Below are 10000 nucleotides of genomic sequence, written 5' to 3'. Positions count from 1 at the left end.
TGTCCTCTAGCTCCCAAAGCTTTGAACATGCTTCTTGTAATCCTTTGAGGTGGATTTTGACCTCCATGGGCGTCTTCTATTTGTGCCTCCACCTCGTCTTGATCTTGTTGATTGGCCTCCATGTCCTCTTGAGCTTGATCTCCATCATACTCCCCGAGTTGGAGAGAATTCGACCACGAATTCTGGAGACCTACAGAAAAAGGAGTTAGATCGCTGACATTAAAAGTATGACTACCTAAGAATGTATCAGGCATATCTAACTCATAAGCATTGTCATTAATCCTCTTGAGGACTTGGAAAGGTCCATCCCCTCGAGGCATGAGTTTGGACTTCCTTTGAGTAGGAAAACGATCCTTCCTCAAGTGAAGCCAAACCCAATCGCCCTCATCAAACAACAATGCTTTTCTCCTTTTATTGGCAAGTTCAGCATACTTGCCAACCTTCTTCTCAATTCTCTTCTTGATGTCTTTATGCAAAGTTTTCACAAAAGAAGCCTTTTCATCCCCATCTTTGCACAAGACATCTCCAAGAAGGGGAATAGGAAGAAGATCAAGAGGTGTTAGGGGATTAAACCCATAGACCACCTCAAAAGGAGAATGGGAGGTGGTAGAATTTACTACTCGGTTATATGCAAACTCAACATGGGCTAGTAAATTCTCCCACACTCTAGGATTCCCCGAAATAAAGCATCTCAATAGTTGTCCCAAAGTTCTATTCACCACCTCAGTTTGACCATCAGTTTGTGGGTGGCAAGTGGTAGAAAATAAAAGCTTAGTTCCAAGCTTGCCCCACAAGGTCTTCCAAAAGTGACTCAAGAATTTAGGATCTCTATCGGACACTATAGACCTAGGAATCCCATGCAAGCGAACCACTTCTTGGAAGAAGAGGTTTGCAATGTGGCATGCATCATCCACTTTGTGGCAAGGAATAAAGTGAGCCATCTTTGAAAAACGATCCACTACCACAAAAATGGAGTCCTTTCCCTTTGATGTCTTGGGTAAGCCTAAGATGAAATCCATAGATATATCTACCCAAGGCATTGAAGGGATAGGAAGAGGAGTATATAGACCATGGGGATGCATTTTAGACTTAGCTTTGCGGCAAGCTATGCATTTATCACACAAACTATGAACATGTTTATGCATATGAGGCCAAAAGAAATGTTCATGCAACACATCCAAAGTTTTAGCAACCCCAAAATGTCCCATTAAACCCCCCTCATGAGCTTCTCTAACAAGAGATAATCTAATAGAGCTTTGGGGAACACAAAGACGTTTTCCTTTAAAAAGAAAGCCATCTTGAATAAAAAAGTCTTTGTGTCCTCCCTTAAGACACTCTTGATAGATGGGAGAAAAATCAAGGTCATCATGATAAAGTTCCTTAATGTGATCAAAACCAATATATTGAGAGGTTAAAAGGTTTAGCAAGGTGTATCTTCTAGAAAGAGCATCCGCCACAATATTAATTTTGCCTTGCTTGTGTTTGATCACATAAGGAAATTGCTCAATGAATTCCACCCACTTAGCATGCCTCTTGTTAAGTTTGTTTTGGCTTTTCAAATATTTAAGAGATTCATGATCACTATGTATCACAAACTCTTTGGGAAAAAGATAGTGTTGCCAAGTAAACAAAGCCCTAACAAGTGCATATAATTCTTTATCATAAGTGGAATAGTTGAGATGACTTCCCTTCAATTTCTCACTAAAATAGGCTATGGGGTGGCCCTCTTGAAGGAGAACAGCCCCAATACCTATGCTTGAAGCATCACACTCAATCTCAAATGTCTTAGTGAAATTAGGAAGGGCCAAGATGGGAGCATTAGTCAATTTTTCTTTCAAAGTATCAAAAGCATTTTGTTGTGCTTCTCCCCAATGAAAGACCACATCCTTTTTCACTATGTCATTGAGTGGTGCGGCAATGAAACCAAAGTTTGGGACAAATCTTCTATAGAAAGAAGCTAGTCCATGAAAACTTCGGACCTCATTCAAAGATTTTGGTGTAGGCCAATTTTGAATGGCCACCACCTTTGTTTTGTCCACATGGACCCCTTTACAACTTACAACAAACCCTAGGAATTCTATATGATCAAGAGCAAACATACATTTAGCAAGGTTAGCATACAAATGTTCCTTCCTAAGGGTTTCTAAAACTTGCCTAACATGCAACCTATGGTCATTCAAAGATAAGCTATAAATGAGAATGTCATCAAAGTAAACCACAACAAACTTACCAATGAAAGGTCTAAGAACATGATGCATGAGGCGCATGAAGGTACTTGGAGCATTAGTTAAACCAAAAGGCATAACTAACCACTCATATAAACCAAAGTTGGTCTTAAAAGCCGTCTTCCATTCATCACCCGGTTTGATACGGATTTGATTGTAGCCGCTTTTAAGATCAATCTTTGAAAAGATTTTGGAACCATGTAATTCATCCAACAAATCATCTAGTCTAGGTATGGGATGCCTATACTTAATTGTTATGTTATTGATGGTCCTACAATCCGAACACATTCGCCATGTGCCATCCTTTTTTGGCACTAAGATGATAGGCATAGCACAAGGACTCATGCTATCTTGCACCCACCCTTTCTCAATCAAAGCCTCAATTTGTTGGCGAATTTCCTTGGTTTCACTTGGATTGGTCCTATATGCTGGACGATTTGGTAAAGAAGAGCCCGGTATCAAATCAATTTGGTGCTCAATCCCTCTCAAAGGTGGAAGTCCATTTGGAGGATCTTGAAACACATCTTGGAACTCTTCTACCAATTTTTCCAAGCAATGAGGACTATCAACAAGTGATTCTACTCTAAGAGTTCTAGGGATGGCTAAGAAAAGAGGATGATGAGCCACTAATTCCCTTTCAATGTCACGCCTAGACACAAGGAGTGTAGGCTTAGAACTCTTATCTTTTTTATCTTTTTCACTCTCCCTCTTTTTCTTCATGATAACTTGATCCTCATGGACTTCTCTTGGAGAGAGAGATTTTAAAGTAACCTTGTGACCATGGAATTCAAAAGAGAGTTTGTTGGTAAAGCCATCATGTAAAACTTTTCTATCAAATTGCCAAGGCCTTCCCAAAAGAACATGAGTGGCTTCCATGGGCACAACATCACATAATACCTCATCTTTGTATTTTCCAATGGAGAAATGGATGAGGACTTGTTTATTAACAATTATTTCTCCTACTTCACTAAGCCATTGTAATTTGTAGGGCTTTGTATGAGAGATAGTAGGCAATCCAAGCTTATCTACTACTCTTGTACTAGCCACATTTGCACAACTACCCCCATCCACTATCAAGGAACAAATGTTGTTTTGAATAAGACATCTTGTATGGAAAATATTTTGCCTTTGACTTTCATCAAAAGGTTGTGAAACTTGTCCAAGAAGTCTTCTCACAACTAACAAGTCCCCTTCAAGTAGACATTCGCTCTCTTCCTCATTAGATGCATGAGAATGCAATGAATGCTTTGAAGAATCCGAATCATGCTCACTAACTACAATGCCCTCATGCATGTACATACTTCGTTTGGAAGGACAATTTGCAGCAATATGACCATAACCCATACATTTAAAGCATTTAGTATTAGATGTTCTAGTGGGAGACTTAGGTCTAGAAGTAGATGGCTTAGATTCCTTGGGTTTGAAAGAAGAATCTTTGGAAGGATGTTTAGAAAAAGAAGTTTTGTTTCTCCAAGACTTGGAGTAGTATCCATCATTGGAAGCATTTTTAAAAGAGTTTTTCTTAGCAAGTTGGGCTTCCACCTTCATTGCAAGATGAACTAAAGAACCCAATGATGAATACTCTTGTAACTCAACAATGTCTTGAATATCCTTCCTAAGACCACTCACAAACCTAGCAACCATGGCTTCCTCACTTTCTTCTAATTCAATTTTAAGCACAAGCGTCTCAAGCTCCTTATAATATTCATCCACATTTAGCGTGCCTTGTTGAAACCGTTGGAGTCTCAACATGAGGTCTTTCCTAAAATGTGGGGGCACAAACCTAGCGCGCATATGATCCTTTAAAGAGTTCCAAGAGTCCACGGGAGGACCCTTGTGATAGATAATGTCCTTTACAATTCCATGCCACCATTTCATGGCATAATCACTAAACTCTAGGGTGGCTAGCTTGAGCTTATGCTCATCTTGGATCTCATGGATCTCAAAAATTTGTTCACACTTAGCCTCCCAATCTAAATATACATTTGGATCACTAGAACCATTAAAACAAGGTAGCTTGACCGAAGGAAGCTTGGCCTTTGCATCATGATAGAAGCCATTGCCGTAGTGAATTCTTTCCCCATGGTGATGATGTCTTTGTCCATGGACTTGGGGTGGAGGTCTCCTTCTCCTATGCTCATCTTCACGGTCAAAATCATTGGAAGAAGCTCTTGAAGATGGTCTATGAGAATGATGCCCATCATGGATAGAAGGAGATTGTCTAGCTTGGTGGACCTCCATCTTTTGCATTTTCTCCTCCAACCGTCTAATTGTTCTTTGAGCTTCATGTAATTCACCAAGGATTGAAGCTTTGGAAGGAGAATTCTGCTTGTAGGATGCATCACTTGAAAATCCAGCCATTGGAAATTAAAAACAGCAAACACACAAAAACAGCAAACAAGTTAAAAATTAGCAAAAACAGTGAGTGTTTCAAAGCAAACTGCCGAAGTGAAATGAGGCTGAAAAAGAGGTCACTCTCAAAGAAATAATGTTCTTGCACCAATCTGATCTTGAGGCCTTGGAATCCTCAAATGAAAGATGTCAAAGCAAGCACACCAATCTTAAGAACAAACCACCACAAAACCAAAGAAACAATAAAGACAAACAAGAAAAGGTATAAGCAAGGAAAGGTAATTGCAAAAGGAAAACTATATGTAAGACAAACTCAAAGAGTAAGGAATGAAAGACAATCAAGAAAATAAAGAACTCAATGAGAAAGTAGGCACACAAAAGAATACTTAAGGAAAAGCACTAGAATAGATGAAGAAAACAAAAATTTAGCTACTGGAAATTTTTTTTTTTATGCAAACTGTACTTGATTTTCACTGATTTAACTGGAATGATGTAGAGCGAACTGGATTATGAAATTTATACCACAGAAACTTCAAGATGTTAACTCAATAATGGCACTGGAATCAATTAAAAACAGTAAGCCAATTGAGAGAAATAAATTTTTTAAAATCGCTGCCAGATTACCGTATTTTTTTTTTGGCAGGAATGTACACTTTTTTTATTTTATTTATCATTTTTTGTGTACTTCATATTTCTGAATGATTCTTTTTTCTATTATTTTCTAACACTTTGAATATCTCAAATCCAGAATTTCAAAATTTTCCAGAACGTAAATCAATTGTAATAAGGCAAAAACAGTAAGCACTTTTTTCAGAAACAGAGGAATCCTAATAGGAATAAAAAACAGGATGATGAACTAGCAAAGACATAATAGAAAATGATGTATTGGAACTTGTATAGGTCTAGAATACAAGTATGAACTCAAATCTAAAAAGAAAATGCACAAAGGATCAACATCAATTCAGAAAATTATATGACACTAAAGCAAGAAACAATCAAAGCAATAAAAGTACTACTAGAAGTAATGACATATATGGAATAACATGACTAAGACAAAACTTGACATGATTACAAAATTAAAAGACACATCACAAATTGTAACAAGTGAAAGGAAGCTTAAGGTAAACTCTAGGAAGGATAATGCCATTCCAAAAGAGCAACCATACTCATAAGAAGAATGAGTGCCATAAACCTTTTCACAAACACTTGGTATAAAAGAAAAACAGCAAGAATACTCAAGTAAAATTCTAAAACAGAAACTTAAATTGCAAGAAATTAAAAGAGCTCTTGAATTAAAGTGCTACACAACTCAACAATTAAACAAGAACACACCTAAACTCTTGATACCACATGATGTGATTCCAATAGCCACATAGAACAAGATTCTTGACATTTTTAGGAATCACCTTGAGCTGGAAAATATAGAAGCACTTTTCTTAGAGTTGGATCATTGTTCTAAGACAAGAACTCACCAAAAACTAGTACCAATTCCCAAACTCATTTGGATGAACCAAATATTGTCAAATTGAATCAACAAGGAGATTAAAAAATTGAAATGACCGAACAGAAATAAACACTAAACAATTGAACCGAACAGAATTAAGAACAAGAACAGAACATAGTGCTGGAAACTAGAAAAACCGAAACTGAAAAAACTCAAGAACACAAGGCAACATGAACAATTGAAGAAGAAGAAAGGAAGGAGAAGAGAGTGCTCATGAAGATGGAAGGATGTTGGATGAACTCGCCACTAGAAGTGTGGAATTGCTCCTAGATAAGAGGTGCTGCCGCCACTTGAGGACTCCATGGATCCATCAAGATAAGACTAGTGTAGAAGGCTCCAAAAGCTCTCCAAAGGTCACTCAAAATTTGAGTAGAGTTTTCTTAGATTAATTCCAATCTGCAATTTACAAAGAGAGCACCTCTATATATAGCCGAAGGTGCTGAAAATGCAAGCTAAAACAATTCAAAATTTCCCTCCCAAAACATTCTAGAACCGGTGCCTATCTTAAGCACGAGGAAGGTGTGATCCTTTCCTTCACTTTGGCACCTCCTATTCTACTTCTACACCTATCTACTAATACACCCCCCAAAGCTCCTAACTAAAAACCTACAAGATGCTAAAACAAAAGAGGTTTCTAATGTTTCCCTCTAAGCACCTTCAACTAAAGAAATTACAAAAAGAGAAAATAAATGTCCTCTAGCTCCCAAAGCTTTGAACATGCTTCTTGTAATCCTTTGAGGTGGATTTTGACCTCCATGGGCGTCTTCTATTTGTGCCTCCACCTCGTCTTGATCTTGTTGATTGGCCTCCATGTCCTCTTGAGCTTGATCTCCATCAGTTGGTCCATGGCCAAGTTCCATGATTTTGGTTTTTTGGCTTGATTTTGTGACTTGGTGGTGTGTGGGGTGAAAAACGAAAATCTTGGTTTTGGAAATCTGGCTGGACTCAATCCTCACAAATGCCTAGAAAGTCATGTGGGAGAAGTTTGGGAGCAAAATGAATTGATCTTGACATGGTTGGTCCATGGCCAAGTTCCATGATTTTGGTTTTTTGGCTTGATTTTGTGACTTGGTGGTGTGTGGGGTGAAAAACGAAAATCATGGTTTTGCAAAACTGGCTGGACTCAATGCTCACAAATGCCTAGAAAGTGATGTGGGTGAAGTTTGGGAACAAAAGGAATTCATCTTGCTATAGTTGGTCCATAGCCAAGTTCCATGATTTTGGTTTTTTGGCTTGATTTTGTGACTTGGTGGTGTGTGGGGTGAAAAACGAAAATCATGGTTTTGGAAAACTGGCTGCACTCAATGCTCACAAATGCTTAGAAAGTGATGTGGGTGAAGTTTGGGAGCAAAAGGAATTGATCTTGACAAAGTTGGTCCATGGGCAAGTTCCATGATTTTGGTTTTTTGGCTTGATTTTGTGACTTGGTGGTGTGTGGGGTGAAAAACGAAAATCTTGGTTTTGGAAAACTGGCTGCACTCAATGCTCACAAATGCCTAGAAAGTGATGTGGGAGAAGTTTGGGAGCAAAAGGAAATTATCTTGACATAGTTGGTCCATGGGCAAGTTCCATGATTTTGGTTTTTTGGCTTGATTTTGTGACTTGGTGGTGTGTGGGGTGAAAAACGAAAATCATGGTTTTGGAAAACTGGCTGCGTTCAATGCTCACAAATGCTTAGAAAGTGATGTGGGAGAAGTTTGGGAGCAAAAGGAATTGATCTTGACATAGTTGGTCCATGGCCAACTTCCATGATTTTGGTTTTTTGGCTTGATTTTGTGACTTGGTGGTGTGTGGGGTGAAAAACGAAAATCTTGGTTTTGCAAATCTGGCTGGACTCAATGCTCACAAATGCCTAGAAAGTGATGTGGGAGAAGTTTGGGAGCAAAAGGAATTGATCTTGACATGGTTGGTCCATGGGCAAGTTCCATGATTTTGGTTTTTTGGCTTGATTTTGTGACTTGGTGGTGTGTGGGGTGAAAAAGGAAAATCATGGTTTTGGAAAACTGGCTGCACTCAATGCTCACAAATGCTTAGAAAGTGATGTGGGTGAAGTTTGGGAGCAAAAGGAATTCATCTTGACATAGTTGGTCCTTGGCCAAGTTCCATGATTTTGGTTTTTTGGCTTGATTTTGTGACTTGGTGGTGTGTGGGGTGAAAAACGAAAATCTTGGTTTTGGAAAACTGGCTGGACTCAATGCTCACAAATGCTTAGAAAGTGATGTGGGAGAAGTTTGGGAGCAAAAGGAATTGATCTTGACATGGTTGGTCCATGGGCAAGTTCCATGATTTTGGTTTTTTGGCTTGATTTTGTGACTTGGTGGTGTGCCATGATTCATGAAATTTTCAAAGTCGTGGTTTTTGAGGTTTGTTGGTTGGAAAGTGTCACAAATGCATGCAGAATGAGGTCTACAAAGTTTGGTAGCAAAACCAAGCCATCTTGATGTGGTTTTGAATTTTTGAAATGTTGGAAAATAGAGCGTTTTGAAAAAAATTCATGAAAATTCGAAACCTTTGCCAATCTTAACGAAACTTGGTGGGCACCTTCTTGATATTATTATGGGATGGACTGGAAAAAATCACGCAAAAATACGGTGTCTAGATACGTTTTTCCATTTTTCCCGAATTTTCCACATTTCGGGTCTTTGGAAAAATAAAAAAAATACTTCCCCATGTTGAAAAATTCTAATTTTTTGCAGGCAACGTTGTACCATTTTTATGAGGATCCCTGCAAAAAATCTCGTGAAAATTCATTCTCTAGGTCCCAAAACAGAACTTATGTCTGCTCAAAAAAAGTGTATCTACTTGTACAAAAGTGGCTTTTGCATATTTAGCTATTATAGGGGGGGGGTGCTCCTCAATGCAGCCAGCTTTGCACCAGGGAAGATTTTTGTGCGGTCCTTGCATTCCCCCCTCACGTTTTGGCTTGCTTTCTGCATGGGCAAGCCAAAACGCCCACACATGGTTGATCCACCAACTTGGGTTGGTGTCAGGCAGTGTGGGGGCGGCATGGTGGTGGCCGCCGTCGGCTCCGGCCGACTAGACTCGGTGGGAAAAAAATGTGAATCTGTTATGTGAAGTTGTGGCACGCTTGTGGGATTTTCGTTGTGTGGCTCATTTCTAAACTTGTGAGCATTATGAAGGGGGTATGGCTTCCAACCGTTCGCGGGGAAGGGGCCATCATGTCTGGCTTGCTGCCGGGCGGGGGTAATGTCATCAGTCAACGTCCGCTTGGGCTCACATTTGTGCTGGTTACGCCCAGGGTCATGTGGTTGATAAAAAGGGCTTTATTACTCTCGTTCCAGTAGCGTGGCCACCACAGGGAAGGCACGGCCTCATCTGCATGGCTTCTCCCTCAAGATCATCTTGGCGATCCGCCATGGTGGTCCTGGTGGAGAAGAAGCACGGATGAGACGGGTTGGAACTGTGGCCCGGTGCGATCGGGGAAGATTTGTGCCACACAAATCGTACTGTGTGGCTGATTTCAAGACTTGTGAGCATCATCAAGGGGGTATGGCTTCCAACCGTTCGCGGGGAAGGGGCCATCATGTCTGGCCTGCTGCCGGTCGGGGGTAATGTCATCAGTCAACGTCCGCTTGGGCTCACATTTGTGCTGGTTATGCCCAGGGTCATGTGGTTGATAAAAAGAGCTTTATTACTCTCGGTCCAGTAGCGTGCCCACCACAGGGAAGGCACGACCTCATCTGCATGGCTTCTCCCTCAAGATCATCTTGGCGATCCGCCATGGTGGTCCTGGTGGAGAAGAAGCACGGATGAGACGGGTTGGAACTGTGGCCCGGTGCGATCGGGGAAGATTTGTGCCACACAAATCATACTGTGTGGCTGATTTGAAGACTTGTGAGCATCATCAAGGGGGTATGGCATCCAACCGTTCGCGGGGAAGGGGCCATCATGTCTGGCC

This window comes from Phaseolus vulgaris, chromosome 3 (genome assembly GCF_051622355.1).
Source record: "Phaseolus vulgaris cultivar YP4 chromosome 3, ASM5162235v1, whole genome shotgun sequence".
In the NCBI taxonomy this organism is placed as follows: Eukaryota; Viridiplantae; Streptophyta; class Magnoliopsida; order Fabales; family Fabaceae; genus Phaseolus; species Phaseolus vulgaris.
This window is presented reverse-complemented; position numbering follows the sequence as displayed.